Here is a 16,111-nt window from a genome sequence, read left to right on the forward strand (position 1 = left end):
GTTGGGCCTTGAATACATTATGGTGAGTGACATAGGACAGATGCAAAAAAAAACAAAAGCAAATATTGTATGATTCCACTGATATGAGGTACCTAGAGTAGTCAAATTTATAGAGACAGAAAAGAGAAGAGTGGTTGCCAAGGTCTGAGGGGAGGAAGGAATGGGAGGTATTGTTAAATGAGTACCAAGTTTCAGCTCAGGAAGATGAAAGAGTTCTGGAGATGGATGGTGCTAGTGGTTGTACAACAATGTGTATATACTTAATGCCTCTGAACTGTACACTTAAAAATGTTTAAAGTGGTAAACTTTATGATATGTATATTTTACCACAATGAAAAAAAATGTCTCTAGACATTACCAAATGTCCCCTGGGGGTTGGGGGGGCGGACAAAATCACCCATGATTGAGGACCACTGCTTTAAATATTGTTTGTGTTTACTTTTTTAAACAATCACTTTATTGCACAGAGTGCTAGTGCTATTTCTTTCACATTTCAAACTCCTCTCTTAAAAGGAAAGCATTTTCTCTTTTTTTAACTGATTGGTACTACTTTTCTCTCAAGCCCATTTTTGATGAGATACAATTTCCATTTTAAAATGAGTTTTTAAGTAGTACAAAAGAAAATAATTGTTAATGACTAGCAAATGCATGGCAAATCACTAAACACACTGACCAAATGGCATGTCTGGGACGTAGAGGGTTGAATGCTAGTCCCCAAAATATAAGTCAGTGTCTTAATCCCCAGGACCTGTGAATGTGAATTTACTCAGAAGAAAAGGGTCTTTTGCTGCTGTAACTAAGTTAAGGATCTTTAGGTGAAATCATCCTGGATTATCCAGGTCAGCCCTAAATACAATGACAAGTATCCTTATAAAAGACACAGGGAGGAGAGTTTCATACAGAGAGAAGGTGATTTGAAGACAGAAGCTAAGATAGGTGTGGATGCCACCCCAATCCAAGGGACACCAAGCATTGCCACAGACCCTGGAAGCTAGGAGAGAGGCATGGGGGGATTTCTGCCTAGAGCTTTTTGAGAAAGTGTGGCCCTGAGGACACCTTGAGTTTGGACTTCTGACCTCAGAATTGCAACAGAATACATTTCTGTCATTTAAGCCCTCCAGCTTTTGGTAATTTATTATGTCAGCCACAGAAAAAAATACAAGGGGCGACCTCAATTTGCAACTAGAAATAACATACCCATTCTTCTCTAAAATAAGATTTAAAAATTTAACCATACTTCAAACATAATGTTGAAAGTGAGAGATTATGTTAGGCTGATACTTTTTTTTTAAGGAATAATGCTATATAGTGTGTCTATTTTTACCTAACAATCAAAGTATCATATAGCATTGTCTGTAACTGTCTAAGCATCTTCATTTGGAGATCTCAGAAATATGTAAAACAAAGGTGTCTGCTCCTGTGGTGTGATATTCCGGCCATTTGACTGTGATACAGGGAGCTAGTTAACATGCAATTACCGTGGCGGATCCCGGCACCTGTATTGCAGGCACTAATCAGAGTGCTTCTTCACGGGGTGAAAGAATCGCTATTTGTAATGCAATAATTAGGTTGGGCGGAAAGCCCTGTAAAGTGAATCAATCTAGTCTGCTCTGGAGATCTGACTCCATTCTCTGGGCAGATTGTTAACATAATGAGACAGCAGCCTACAAGAGGTCCTGTGGAAAAGACCTGTGTCATCCCTCTCCCTTCTTTCTTTAATTTTACAAGGCTTCTTTGGACATAATTGCGATGAAAGCTAATATAAACCGCTGATAAAACATGGGACGCTACACTTACCAAAAGGTTATGAAAAGGGTGAGCTGGAATGCAGTAACAGTCTGAACCCATTATTCACAACTTTCAGAGTTGTCTCACTGCCAGCTCCCCAAAGAACACAAGAATTCCCAGTAAGTAATTACAGTTGAGAGAAAAACAGGGAAGACTATTCAAAGGCCAGCTTGAAAATACTGGGTTGATTAATCTGAAGTTCAACAAAAGAAAACAAATTAAGTGTTCTTTATAAATCAGGACGAGACTTTCAAAAGCAAGCTTACTTTTTCTGTGCTGAATTGGCAGAATGTGCTGAGCTACCCCAACAATGAAGCTGTTTTCTTATATACAACAAGATTCTCATATAGTCGTTTAAAAATACATGTCAATGGAAAGATGTCTCACACCTTGATAAGTTATTTTCTATCCTTTTCCATGCTGTGAAATCCTCTTTCTATTAAATCTACCACATAACATTTCTTTTCCTTTTCATAGGCATAAGGAATTAAATTACTCCCTTTTATCTCTACTTATATATTTTAAATTTTTCATTGAACTGCTTTTTTAAGTTAGTTTTTGTTTGGAATAAACAAATATACACTAATTAAAAGTAAAAATTAAAGATATTTGCATTCCATAACTTGCATCAAAATGACACATTTATTGGAAAACTTCAGATATCTTGCAATGAGGAATGACATCAGACTCAGGCAGTGATACTTTTCTGGATAGAATTGTGCTGCACACTTTCTCCCTGCTCAGATTTTTGCATCCTGGTTATTGTGAACAACAATACTGTATATCTCTCTGTCTCTATCTCTATCTCTGTCTCTCTCTCTCTATGTCTGTATGTATACTTACATATATGTACACCTGTATATTTGTGTATATATTTCAGGCCACCCAACATTTGAGATTAACTCAACACAAGTTAGAGAACCACAAAATTCCTGATTAAGGTGATTGTCTTTTTGTTTGACCTGGCTATTTATTTATGTCCAGAATAAAATTACATTAGTTCAAGGGCAGGTTCAGAAGCTTCATCAAGAACTAAGTTTACTCTTCTTTGTTGTTGTTATTATTGTTTGATATTTATTTATTTATTTATTTATTTGTTTGTTTGTTTATTTATTCATACTAGTGACAAAATAATTTCTTAGGCTTTAGTAAGATGAATTTCATTTCCCTGATATTCTGAGTTGAGGCATAATAATAATTAAAAATATAGGAAAGAAAATAGCAAAAGTTTTCATTTAATACTGGTTAAACATATGCCCAACATTGTGCATATTTTCTAATTTAAACCTGATAATGTCAATTCCTGTGATGTAGATATTATTATTTTCTTTGACAGGTGAAGATTCTGAAGTCTAACAAAATGGGTAACTTGCCCAAAGTCAGGTGTCTGAGAAAAGCACAGGTCTCCAGGGCTAATTCTGAAGCATATACCCTTACCTGGGAAGCAGTGCTGCCCAGAGACCATGTTTATTTGTACTCTTATTTACATTTCTTGTGTTTCATTTCCAAACAACAATGTAAGCAACACTGGCTCATATAAAGTTTGATGATATAAAGTTAAATTTTCATGAGTTGCTTGAATAAGTACTTCATTTAAGAGATGAATTCATATTAAAAAACCAAACACTTTGCAAAAGAGAAAGTGTATACATTATGAAGCACTAAAGATACTTAAAATTATATTTTAACACTCAAATTTCTATCACTAAGGGTATTTAAAGAGAAACAAAAGTAAGCCTTTTAGAACACAGATTTTTAGTTTTAGAAAAAAGGTATACTAATGTACGATGAATAAAGGAATTATAAATGAAAACATTCAAACCCATATTAATAAGGTTTCCAGTTTTCAAAGGAAAAACATAGATCTGGGTTGTATGTCATGTGAATTTCATTTGGATGTTTCTACCTCAAATATCACCAGTATCATAATGGAATAACACTTATAGTGATTGAAAAACAAATCAGTCTTGAAAAATAAAACGCCAAGGTACAAGATATATGTAGATGTTTATATAAATGGGTATATACATATATAAATACACATTCATATATAATCTACACATATATAGATACATTTGCATGTATGTATAAATATATGGATGTATGTGAGCAGTGTGCATTTTTTCTCAGGAGAAATTTAGAATGAATCATGAAATTACACATTGAATGCAAATTAAAACAGCTGTTATTGCTACTAAAAATTGTTCTAAAGTGTATACTGGTATAGCTTGCCAGAATTCTAATATTTCTCTTTACGACTATCACCCAATGCATTGAATTACATTGAATTTTTTATTAAATGTCCATTACACTTGACCCAATTACTTCCTTCTAGGAATTGCCCTTCCCTCTTTCTTGCTCATATAAGCAATACCACAAATAACTCTCTGGCTTTGACTCTGCATTAGCATAATGGATTGTATTGCTTTGTTTATATAATTAATTGTGCAGTGTGTCAGGATTCTAATAATTGACCTAATGAACAATAGTTATATGCTAGGCTGGATAAAGCCCTCACCTCAAATGATCATATTCAACTCTTTCTTGGCATGGCTCACTTCCAGATTAAGGAAAAAAGGTGGAATTAAGAGATCACTTATTTTTTCAAGATAGTCTATATAGGTTTGATAGACAGATACATTAATTGAAATTAAGAAAGATTTTACATTTGGCAAAATCTTTGTGGTCATACATTGTCATTTATTAATGTTTATTCAGTCCATAAAGAATAAAAAGTGATGAAATTAAACATTACTGATTATTTTTTCCTTTAACAATACTGAAAATGCTTCATTACACTTCGGGTATCATGGTACACAGTTTAAAAATCAGTTTTTCAAAAGATTTGTTTTTGTATACTCAAGCATGTAAGACACATGCAAAAGCAAAACTTTGGAAGATTCTTAACCTTGATTAAACAGCAATCTTGTCCATGAAATGAAATTTGATATGTTCAATTATGAATGAAATAAAATTACTATACATTTAGAAAAAAAAATAACTTCAATATTGTAACATGCCTTCACTATAGTTAAAGCATAAACCCATGTCTTATATGTGACAGGCAGTTTAGTTGCCTGAGGCTAAGCTGACATGAACCATAAGACTAGACATTTCTTAGGGCTGTTTTCTTTCTGTAACATTTCTGCTTTACATGTGTTTTATTAAGAGTCTAAATAAAAGCAAATTTAGTTATATTTATTCTTTTCTAAAATCTAAAAATGACAATAAGCCCTCTGGAACTTGAGAAAACTAAAGTAAATGAGAAAGGCACTTGGGAAGAGGAGAGAAGATTTCCAATTCATTTATAAATTACAGGAAATTAGTATAATAGAACAAGACAGAACGATGACAGTGGAAATGACACCATAAAAGAAAGAGACTGGTAAGTGTAACCTTATCCAGGGAGCATAAACTCACATTTCCATTATAGTAAGTAGGTTGTATGGAAACATATTCTAGAGAAACAATTTTCTAGATGTTGATTTAGAAAATGCAAGTGGCTCTATGCTGTGCAGTAGACCCCTATGACTTATTCATCTTTATTACTGAACCTTCGACCTTCTGAGTAACATAGATTGTGGTGATGGTTTCACTGGTGTACACTTATCTCCAAGTTGATCAAGTTGTATACATTAAATATGTGAGTCTTTTTGTAGGTCAATTATACCTCAATAAAGTGGTTTAAAAAAGAAAAGAAATGTAAGTGATATAAAGCTCGAATATGTTCATTTTTTTTTCTACTTAGAATCTCTTAAAATATACTTTTCTTAATTTGGGTTAATATTATGTTGGAATTGAAATATTAGTACCCTGAAATATATTTCTAATGTTAAAAATACTTTATTATGTTTTATAGTGTATAGAAATTTGTGTTCATGAATGCTTAAATATAAAAATTTAGTTAAATTTGCAAATTTAACTAAATAAATTTTAATATCCCATTAAACCTGGGGCTTTAAAATATACACATTTTCTCTAATGAAAGGAACAGTTTTCCTAGAAATGGTAACAAAGAGTTAAACTTATAGTGATGTTTTATACAATAAAGCTTTTACAGATAAAATAACTCTTTCTTCTATTCATGAAAATATATAAGGTTTCTTGGGATACTTTTGTATCATAGGAATATTATATATAACACATGTGCATACCAGGACACCATTTTCTAAAATGAACAACATGGCAAAATATGTAGCATATAAACAGCTGCTATTATAGTAATGTTTGTAGGAGACATGCAAAAGATTGTTCTTGATGTTGGCATTAATCAAATGTGGATGCTAACACATTTCTCCAAGCTTAACAATATGTTGATTCAACGTTTGTTGCTATGTAGACTTCTTCCTAAATTATACAGTTAGCTAGAAGAAAACAGCAAATTGCCCAGTCCCCCATTTCACCTAAATAAATTTCACCTCATTTATTTTAGAGGGAGAAACTTGAAAATGCCTGCAAATTGGTATAAGGTATAACATTTTTCATAAATAAATTTATATTACATATATTTTAAAACCTTGCAAACAAACAAATCTCTTTTTGTATGTGAAATACATTACACAAAGAAATAAAAACTAAGGTGCAATTTTCACTCCTCTCTCCCCACATTCATAAAGTAAATGTAGAATTACAAGAGAAATACATATGTTAATGATGGAGAAAATAATGTATCATAAGACAGAAAAATAAGTTAAAACTTAACTGATAGTTTAATTCAATAACCATATAAATAATCATAAACATAAGAAGACTATAGGAAACTTGATTATAAGTAACAAATATATTTGATAGTTCACTATTGAAAAGAAAAGTCCTTCATCTCATGGCTACTTTTCCTTGACACCATAGCCATTTGATTTTAGACGATTTCCTTTGAAGTTATTCATCAGCTATTGATCACAGTCCAAGTGGCTGTAATGAAATACTTTGATTGGTGAAAAATAAAAGTGTATTTGGGGCCAAAAGGCAACTAAAATTATGCAAATTAAGAGTTATTCATTAAAACTGAGCTAAAACATGAAGAGTAGAGTATGTATTTGAACAGGATAAATACTCTTTAGAAGAAACAATTTAAGTTAGATATGCTTAGAAATCTGGGAGTTAAAAGAAGACTGTGAAACTCAGGGGCATCATCATTGTCAGCTTCAAGAACACCCCCAGGTATAACTGGTTATGTTGGGTGATAGAGATACAAAGATATTAGACTAGGTTCAGTGACCCTTTCTTCAAAGTTCTTGTGACTCAGTATAAACTTCCTTCAAATTCATGTTCCCCCACTTACTAGGTGTAAATATTTGGACAAGTTCCTTAACATTTTTGAAACTCTATTTCTTCAACAATACAGAATAAAGAAACATTTGTGTCCCAGGGCTTTTATTAGGATTGAATCAAATGAGGTATGTGAATGATTAGTGAAATGGCTTATAAATATTACCTACTTGACAAACACTAAAATGTTAGTAGATGCTATAGTGGTGGTGGCAGTAATATTTTATTGGTTATTATATAAAGAGTCAGTTATCAAATAGCTCATGGGTGTTGTCAAGTCAAAAAATTGGATTATCGGGGGGCATCTGTCTCAGTCAAGAGGTCTTTTATATTTTAATGCTATGTGGGCATCAGTTCCCGGTTGTCAGTCCTCAGCATCCTAAGCCTTTAGGGAGACAGATTATAGAACTGGGGTCAAAGCTTTAAGCCAAAGGTAAGGACAGTTTAGAATAAGTAATCTTTCAAACTAATATGTGCTGAGTTTCCTTTATATTTCCCCCTGCCAAAGTATCTTAATTTTAGTCCCTCTCCTCAAATATGGAATATTCCATTGATGTGGAAGAGGTGAACTTAGCATGATAGTACTTGGTCCTCAACTCAAACATGTAGCAATAGCATGGCTTAGGAAGCTCAGCAGTTGCCATTTAAGACAGAGTCAGGTTGATAATTTCCACTTTTTTGTCATTTTGAACACTGCGGAACATCTTTGACTGGGTTTCTTGATTTAAATATTTGTGCTATTGACTTATTTTATGGTGTTGAATGAGGAGATTCCTCGATGATGAGGTACTTAGAAAAAACAAGTGACAGATGCAAAACGCAGTATATAAAGTAGCTATTAAGCTACGGTAACCCTCAAGTGCTGACAGTTTAAAATCAACTTGTCTTGGCTTAGGCAGTTCACACTTACAGAGAAATGCTCACTACTTTTTTTTTTTGTGGTACGCGGGCCTCTCACTGCTGTGGCCTCTTTCGTTGTGGCCTCTGTGGCCTCTTTCGTTGTGGCGTCTGCGCTCCAGACGCGCAGGCTCAGCGGCCATGGCTCATGGGCCCAGCTGTTCCGCGGCATGTGGGATCTTCCTGGACCGGGGCACGAACCCATGTCCCCTGCATTGGCAGGCGGACTCTCAACCACTGTGCCACCAGGGAAGCCCTCACCACTTTTATTCGTTAACGCTGATCAACATAGGGAGACATGAGATTACATAGGCTCTCTTACTAAACTCAGTACTAATTAATTAACTCATCAATGTAAACAACCCATAGTAATTATCAAGATTTTAAGGATGACAGATTAGTAGCAATGGAAAAGAAGAGTTTCTCCTTTTGCTCAGGTCACTCACTTATCTTTTGTGTACAAGGGGATGTTTGGCAGGATTTTATCTAATCATCATCAGCCAACATTTATTGAATGCTTCATGAATATATCACTCTACTGAATTGCCAAGGAAAGTAAGAACAATTTACTAGTTAAAATATCCATGATTTAATATGCTCTCCTTGACATGTCATAATAAGCAATTATTTTGTTTTTCCTAGAAAATTATTCTGCTTCTTTACAACTAATTTCTTAACACCAATCTTCCCACTAATTACAATAGAATTTTCTTATTCTGTGTGTTCTTGTTTATTTCCAAATAAATATTTAAATTAAACACAGGGACACACTTTATTTTAATTCTTCTTTTAAACTTAGAAGTGTACTTGGTGGTTTAGTTCCAAGATATTTTTTTCTTTTTGTTTGGTCTAGTTTGAAACAGCTAGGTGACAACCGCAGCTCCAGAAGATGTTTGTTTAAGTACTATTCCCACAGGCATGGTATCGGGTTCAGGAGAATTAATAGAAAGCAGTGAAAAACTATAGACTGATATGTAGCTGTCTCTAAATGACAATAAAGCAAGTCTGGTTTTGGAATGTAAGAAAGAACTGTGAATGTACACTATCAGAGTTATTTACCGCATCAGAAACACACAGAGATATTGAAAATATGTGGCTTCCTCAGTGTAAGTATGTGACCCAAATAACGGACACTGCTTTTGGTGATAGGAGAATCAAATTTGCAATTAAACCACAGACACAGTAGCTCAAAAGTAGATTGTTAGTAAAACAATCCCTGGCTTCAAAAACAACACCCAACAGCAAAATTCATGACCTTCACCTGCTGTTTTCATAGAGATCACTCATTCTGCCCCCAACCAAAATTTTCAGATGTTTGGTTTTCAGGAGATGATTATACCACCCAGAAGTGTCATAGTAGTTATGGTGTGCTCTGATATACCTTTGGGAAGCATACCATTTCTAAGTACATCCTTGATTTGGGGACAAGATCAGAATTGAGATCGAAAGCTTTAGCCATAAGACAGTCTTCAGGCTTTTTTATTTTCAGGATATAGTGAGATGTGCTAGTAAGAAATATGACTTGACAACTGATTTACTGCACAACTTCCTGGAAGGAGGTTTTTCCAATTCACTAGAAAAAGAACATAATATTTTCTCTACTCTTATTACTATTTACAAATTTAGGGAATCATGGCACTGTGAAGGAGAGTAAGAGACTATACATTGCAACTGATTATTTTACTCTAAAAATAAACTATATTCATAAATATATTTTACACTGTTATTTTAAAATATGTTCACTAGTCACAATAAACACAATTTTGTTGATGAAAAGTATTATTTAGAATTCAGAAGTATTTATTTGCTTCTGTTTCCAGTTTCCATTTATCCAGGACAGGTTACACAGTATGCTCTGTAGATCCTTTGCAATTATTTTGTCATATTTTCTAAAGCCAAATTTTATTTCAAGTCCTCCTCTCTAAGTAGGCATATGAGTTAACAGACATTAAACAGAGACTGATTAGCGAGCTACCAATAACTGTTGCTTTACTAACAAAACAAAGCAAACAAACAAACATCAATTCACTCTCTGGTGCCTGAAAATTTCACTATCAAATACATTGTTTTGAGTCAAGACACTGGCCTTTGAACATTGATGTTAAAAGGAATATGTCTGCAACATGGGAATATATGTTTAAAATCACTGCCAATGACTAATTCAATTTCCTAGCAAAGAACTCCGGGGCTGTGATCAAGAGAGTGCATGTTTTGATGGGATGATAGAAGACATATAACAGGAAGTATATTCTTGGCAGAATCAGGGCGGATATAAATTTGAGATCTCTCTTCATCTAAGAAGACGTATGCATTTTAGGAGGATGACGTAGACAAGTTGACGAGATGTCAACAAAAAGTATCAGTGTATTCATTATATTGTCTCAGTCTAATTCTGACCAAGGATTTGGATTGAGACATTCAATTATTCAATACATAAATGCATTCCTGCATACATAGATAAATAAGTAAAATCATTTAAATACTACCAGAAAAGAAAATATCTTATTTAAAATAAATAAAATTTATCAAAATGATTTTAAAATATCAGTGGATTTTTCTGTGTTTTTAAAAACTGGGGGTTAAAGATTACCCAGTATTCAGTCCTTAAGATGGTTTAATGAAAGCAATTGCTACTTGACTTGGCATTATACACATTTACTTCACAGTCTGGGATGAGACTTGTAGAATGAAATTTGTCCCATTTAATATATAACTGGAACTAGAATACTTTTTCTTACTAAAAATTAATATTTAGCTTTTTTGAACATTTTACTAGAATGTTTTACATCTTCTATTATTTATTGCTATAGTGCAACAATTGATTTGATTTGATTTTGAGCTCCAGAAGAAAACAGAATGTATTGCGTTATCTTGATATCATAAACAATAATACCAAGGCTTACAACTTTTTAAAGAGAAAAATACACAAGATAACAAGAGAGCAATGTTTTTTGCTATGTACGAAATTTGCTTTTACTATAAAATATATATGTTTTCCAACTGGGCAGACTTTATACCCTTCTTGAAACACGAAGAATGTTGTTTTCTGTATTTCAGTAACTCTGCTTTAAGAAATAAGTATCTATAAAAAACGTTAATGCAAGCATGATGTATTAGTTTTCTATTGATGCTGTAATAAATTACTACAAATCAGTGGCTTAAAACAATCTAGGTTTACTATCTTACATGTCTATAGGTCAGAAATCTGACACAATTCTCACTGGCTAATGTTAAGGTGATGGGAGGGCTACATTCCTCTTGAGGCTCAGTTGAGAATAAATTTCTTTCCTTTTCCATTTTCTAAGGGCTGCCTGCATTTCTTAGCTGAGCTCTCTCTCTCTCCATTTTCAAAGTCAGCAATGTTGCACATCTCTGACCATTCTTCCATAGTCACATCCCTCTAACTGTCATATTCTGTTTCTCTCTTCCACTTTTAAAGACATTGTGATTATATTGGGCCCACCCTGTTAATCCAAGATAATCTCTCTGTCTCAAATTTATTCACATCTGTCTCCCTAATTTATTCACATCTCAATGTCTATTTTATCATGTAAGGTCACATATTTACAGGTTCTAAGGGTGAGGACATGGAGTGTTTGGGGAAAAGGGCCTTATTTGTCTAGTGCAAAAAAATATACAATATTATTTTAATTTTCTTTAAACTGGAAACTACCCATCAACAGAGAATTGATTAAGAACATTTTGCAACATGACACATCTGTTACAAAGAACCACATATATAATGGCATAGAAATATGATAACAATATATATTAAATAAAAAAGCAGGATGTTCTCAAGTGTGTTTGTTAAGACAATTGGTTCTGTGGATTCTGATCCATCGTGTTCAGATCCAAGTCAGTATATTGTCTTTTTATAGAAAGTTGTCTATATGTACTGAGGAAGAAGAAATTCCCAAACAAGTTAATCTGAAATATAACAACCAATGTATTGTAGTTTATTTTTATTAAAGATCACATGGAGCTTGTGATGTTTAATGTTTGCTAAAACTCAAGTCTGAATTTAGAGTTTTGTTTTTCCATAAACTCACTTATATACAAATATGATGATTTTCATTCATTTAAACACAGAATAAATATTATGATATGGGCACAGGGAAATAAAAAACTACTACATTTGAATGCAGAAGAATTTTCTATTACAATTTTAAAATAAGATTTCCTTTTGAGAGGAAAATGGACACTGCCAAGCTTTGAAGACAAATCATTTGGATAACCTTTTCAATGGTTCTGTGCTGGCAATCATACCTCCAGATGACTATCCATATATTTTTTTTCCTAGCTCTATTAATTCTGAAGGTAGAGGTGTGGAGCTATTGATGTTGCATATACTTCATATATTCTCTAGTACATTATAACAAAATTGTACCCTTTGGATTGGCATGTTGTACATAAACTAGAAAGGCATATTAAATATATGTATAGAGCAAATGGTCAAATTCAGCCCTCAATGACAAATTCTAAATATTTAAAATCAGTTTAGTTGAGAAATTACTTGCAAAAGTAAGTGGACAATTAAAATATCATTTTAGATTATCCAACAACTTGAGCTCAGGTTTTGTTCGTCAATAGGTATTTTAATTGCTTTCTGTTTGTTGTTGTTTTCAGTGAATGTGTTAGCAGTCCAACATCAGTATGTTTTGAAATGGCACGTTAATATTTTTAGGCAGTATAAGGCAGGTTTTGGGGTTTTTTTGTTTGTTTTTGTTTTTGTTTCAAGAGTGAATTGCGGGGCTTCCCTGGTGGCGCAGTGGTTAAGAGTCCACCTGCTGATGCAGGGGACACGGGTTCGTGCCCCGGTCCGGGAAGATCCCACATGCCGCGGAGCGGCTGGGCCCGTGAGCCATGGCCACTGAGCCTGCGTGTCCGGGGCCTGTGCTTCACAACGGGAGAGGCCACAACAGTGAGACGCCCACGTACCGCAAAAAAAAAAAAAAAAAAAAGAGTGAATTGCTACTCCCAAAAAACTTGCAAAATAATAAGTTTTTATGGTTCAGAAAGGGAGGTACAGACCTGAAATATGGTGACCTTACCAAGATGTTCTCCATAAACACCTCCCAAAAACACTAGACAAAAGTACTTGCCTATTCTTTAAATTATATAGCTTTTAATAAATGTTTTGTGTTGTGTGCAATAACTATGCCTCACATCATTGCTATATTGTTCTGAATAAAAATGGTTGTTTTCTTAGAAAAAAAAGTAAATAAAAACTAAATAGAAACTCACTCAATTTTATCCAAGTTTCTTTGGAAATTTTTCCGGACATTCTAATGTTATAAGCATCTCTGCCTCCTTTTTTTTTTTTTTTCTTTAAAACAAAAGAACTGGATTTAAATAAATCAGATCCACAGAAAGTCAGATACAATGAAAATTTGAAATTTATTTATTTATTAATTTTTATTTTTTAACATCTTTATTGGAGCATAATTGCTTTACAATCGTTAGTTTCTGCTTTATAACAAAGTGAATCAACTATACATATACATATATCACCATATTTATTTTTGATGTAGGAAAAATTATTTTGAGAGTATAATTCAAGTCAAAAAAATTGAATGGTTTAAACATGAAGTATATTCACATATGCATGTTTCTATGTGTGTGTAAATGCATGTTTGTGTTGATAAAATACAACACACTTAATTCATATTATTTTGAGCTCACTCATAATTTTCAAAATAATAGATTCCAACTTCTAAAAGGAAAACATAAACCATTCACAAATACTGAATATCAACTTAGCTGTTTAATAAAATCCTATTACACAATTTGAGAAGTGATACTTTTAATACAGTATTTTTTTTTTCAAAGAGCAGAGACTTTCTGTATTTGATCATTTTACCTATTACCTATCATCTAATATAAGGAGGCAAGTGCCATTCCTGAGTGAAAAAGACATGCTACATGCCACTTTTCTAAGTTACTTTAATAATATATTAATTCAAAATATATTTCCAACATATTTCCATTGAGAAATTATTCTTACTGTAAATATGAAGTTGTTCTGCTAACCTATGTAAACTAGAAGATAACTCACTCAGCTAACAATAAAACTGTATTAAGTATTATGGAAGGGCTTCCCTAGTGGCGCAGTGGTTGAGAATCTGCCTGCCAATTTAGGGGACACGGGTTCAAGCCCTGGTCTGGGAATATCCCACATTCCGCAGAGCAACTGGACCCGTGAGCCGCAATTACTGAGCCTGTGCGTCTGGAGCCTGTGTTCCACAACAAGAGAGGCTGCAATAGTGAGAGGCCCGCACACCGTGATGAAGAGTGGCCCCCGCTTGCCACAACTAGAGAAAGCCCTTGCACAGAAACGAAAACCCAACAAAGCCATAAATAAATAAATAAATAAATAAATAAATTTAAAAAAAAAAGTATTATGGAAAAATATGAGTTCCCTTCTGGATTTTTGAAGGTTGCATCACAGCTTCCTCTGTCTAAGCAGATAAAAGATAAATTATTCACTGCATGAAAATTTAATTAGACATAAATTAAATAATATATTAAAATTATATATCTTAGCCTCTTTATGGAATAATGTTTTTAGTGGGTGAGGGAAAAGTTAGGCAAGATGTTAGTTTATAAACGTATTACTATGAAGAATTTCAAATATGAATCCCTATTTATGCACAGTTAGGTAAATTACACCTTAGACTACCATTTTGTGTCCAGAGAAATGGTTTATAATCAGGAGCAGTAGGAATATATTTTGTAAACATTGGATTTAATTTCAGTGGGTTATTAACCAATTCCGTATTACTGAAAGAAAAATACTCAGATAATTTGTTCTTAAGCTGCCATAAACAGTATATGTTTCTTTAGCATGAATAACCTAGACACACTTGGATCATTCTAACTTCAGAAGGGAAATGATGAAGATCAAGAAGAGATGAATGGTAGCATTTTTTCTTCCAATAGGACACCTCTTACATCATATGGTTATATGTTTTAAATATATGTTACTAACACGGGAAGAAATCATGGATTTTCACATAATAAAAGTCTTCCATGCATCCAAAATAGAAATATATGTTACTAACAGGTCCAATCATAGTATTTCTTCTGTTCCTAATGGAGGTCAGGTAAAGGGTATTCAACTGTTTCTAAATGCAGAGAGTTGTGCTGGTAAGGCTAAAAAAAGCATTATGCTGAGTCTCATAAAGTAAGAAACATTTTAGTCAATGGACTCAGACTTTACTGTCTGATAAGGTTACAGATAGGATCAACAGATCAAGAAGATCATAAACATTAACCGCCGGTTGCAAACTGTTTTCAAAGAAGCTTGCTTTATGCACTCTCCATATTTCAAAAATAAATATTAAAAAAAGTCAGATGCAAACTAGCAGCCACAAATAAGACTCTACCAGCTATTCCTCTTGGGATTTCTTAACATTGCCCTTTTCATTCCTACTTCCTCAATGCTTCTCTCTCTCTCTCCCAATAAGCTAGATTATTACCTTTCTATTGTAAAGCACTAGCAGTATCAGGAAAGGGTAACAGCAAGAATAAAGGACAATTAACAGAAAGGTTTTTGTTTTGTTTCATGAGAAAGAATGTGAAATATAGAGAAAGAAAGAGAAACTGAACTCTCACTCTTTCTTTGGAGGTGTATGAATTCAAGTTCTTTACCTAAAACTTCTGAGCCTCAGTTTCCTCATCATTTGACAGAGCTGTTGTGGAGGGTAAAAGATAGCTTATACTAACTATCACAGCGTCCATTTTTTTTTTTTTTTTGATTTTAATGCTTGGCTTATTTATTTATTTATTTATTTATTGGCTGTGTTGGGTCTTCGTTTCTTTGCGAGGGCTTTCTCTAGTTGTGGCAAGTGGGGGCCACTCTTCATCGCGGTGCGCGGGCCTCTCACACTATCGCGGCCTCTCTTGTTGCGGAGCACAGGCTCCAGAAGCGCAGGCTCAGTAGTTGTGGCTCACGGGCCTAGTTGCTCCGCGGCATGTGGGATCTTCCCAGACCAGGGCTCGAACCCGTGTCCCCTGCATTGGCAGGCAGATTCTCAACCACTGCGCCACCAGGGAAGCCCCCACAGCGTCCATTTTAATGATGGTATTCATGGCTCCATTCTCTAACCAGTGGGTTCTGCCTCAGTATAAAAGATAGAATGCTCACCATTTTGGTAAA

This window comes from Mesoplodon bidens (assembly GCF_964165515.1).
Source record: "Mesoplodon bidens genome assembly, chromosome: 17".
NCBI lineage: Eukaryota > Metazoa > Chordata > Mammalia > Artiodactyla > Ziphiidae > Mesoplodon > Mesoplodon bidens.